General features: G+C 35.8%; 1 long non-coding RNA gene across 1 annotated transcript; it reads right to left on the bottom strand.

Annotated features, from left to right (window-relative positions):
- Positions 1 to 501: 501 nt before the first annotated feature.
- On the bottom strand, positions 502 to 1721 carry LOC140812852 (uncharacterized). The gene is made up of 3 exons (XR_012113767.1): positions 1461 to 1721; positions 1077 to 1105; positions 502 to 978 (listed from the first exon to the last, which is right to left on the bottom strand). It is a non-coding gene; the product is annotated as an uncharacterized lncRNA (long non-coding RNA).
- Positions 1722 to 2009: the final 288 nt, after the last annotated feature.

Here is a 2009-nt window from a genome sequence, read left to right on the forward strand (position 1 = left end):
TTGTGGCTGGGAAGTAGCTAGTACAATTTTGTGTCTGACATTCTGGTGTTCGGCTTTTTAGTGGAACATGGGTATTGTAAATGCTTGAATGCTTTCTCTTTTCCCAGATTTAGAGTCCAAGTTTGGTTTGTAAATGCAGATAAGAGCAGCTTCCATGGTATATAAACTTTTCCCACATGGGTATTGACTGCTCACTTTTATCATACTGTATTGGTATATAAACTTTTCCCACATTGGTTGCCATTATTTGAAGGTTCAAATGCAATCCAGTAGCTTTGCTAGCAAGATAATGGGACCATATCAGAAAACTGGAAAAAATAATTGCATTTTGCATTCATTTACAGTATCATTGTAGTTATCCAAATTCAATTGCTTTACAGGTTAATTTTGGATCATACACATGGATTCTCCTCAATCAGTGGAGTCACCGTTCAAATGAGATAAAGCCTAGCACCTCAACTGTTAAAAAAAAAAAAAATAAACTTTTGAAAACATTGGGACCAAACTTAATCTCAATACATTCCATTAAAAGTTCACAAAATAATATTGTGCACTCGATACAATCCATTAAAAGGTTAGAAGATACTACAACATGCTCAAAATAATCCATTAGTTGTCATCACCACTAATCTTTAGAGATTCGATTTGTTGTTTTATCTCCTCCGTTATCTTCACCAAATTTGATAGCGCCTCGTTCAATTTATCTATTTTTCCAGCTTGAGTGTGTTTTGTACTTGCACTTGCATTTGAATTTGCGCTAGAAGTTGTGTTCGACGTTTCTTCGACAGTGTTGGTAGAGGAAGAAGCTTGCACTAGACCTTGCTTGTCCATATAAGAATCAAAAGCTTTTATAGCCCCCTCCCTACTCAAGAATGACCTGTGGGATGCGCCGCTAAATTTATTGACTTGCTTTTGTGCCTCTTCCCAAGTCTCATATACTCCGGGTTTTCGTCCAACAAAAACTACATATGTTTTACCCTATATCACAACAAAAATATAAAAACAATTAGGTATTTCACACAAGCAAAACAACACAATATAATTTCACAAAAAAAAATTTTAAAAATGAAGCTCACCATTTTGATCTCACTTATGTTACTTTCGGCTGCTAATAAACAACAAACAATTAGCTTACAAAAACTGATAACTCCGTGAAATATTTAACAAAAACACTTTCAAAAGCCTTTCAAAAGAAATGAAATATTTCACCAACTAATGTAAACTGGAATTTCCAATCATAAAATGGAATTGACCATCATCAACGAAAAAAATATATAGCCCTTGGGTCAAGCTAATACAGATGCTATTAAATTTCTAAGAATTCACGATATCAAAATTTCAAGATTTACGGTAATTCCATTTAGCTTACAGTCAAGCTAATAACTCTATCACTGGTTTCACAGAACTTCGAATTGACGTGAAAATAAAGAAATTGTTTCCATGAGAAATTGCGAACATACCTTGCGTGGCTAACTTGATGACAGAGTGCGATGGAGAGATGGAGGAGGTTGGGGATTTTTAGAGCGTGGAGTGAGGATGAGTTTTTTGGGGATTCTTTCAATTTTCAATTTGATTGGGCCAACTCTATTTAGTTTGACAGCAGACTAACGGAGAAATTGGATTGGGCCAACTTTGGCAACTTTTGGGATTAAATTGGCACATTAAATTCGTTTAGGACTATATCGGGAACTACCCCAAACAATTGGGACTGAACCGAGAATTTAGCCAACCTGAGTACAATTAGACTTGAAACTCCATTTCACCGTATGACTCGAACATAAATTAACCCAACTCACTGGACATACTTGTTTCCAAAAAAAACTTTTCAACATCTAGTCAATCAAGAACAGTCATCTCACAATTCACTGGGCATCATAAAAGTATCCTAGGCAACCTCAATCATCATGCACATAACCCATAAAAACAAAATAAACGTGTCCAAAATCATCAGCAGTGAAAGGTTCTCATATGAGTTTCATGACTCGCAATCCCCTCGCTTCTCCGAGCCG

This window comes from Primulina eburnea, chromosome 14 (genome assembly GCF_022965805.1).
Source record: "Primulina eburnea isolate SZY01 chromosome 14, ASM2296580v1, whole genome shotgun sequence".
In the NCBI taxonomy this organism is placed as follows: domain Eukaryota; kingdom Viridiplantae; phylum Streptophyta; class Magnoliopsida; order Lamiales; family Gesneriaceae; genus Primulina; species Primulina eburnea.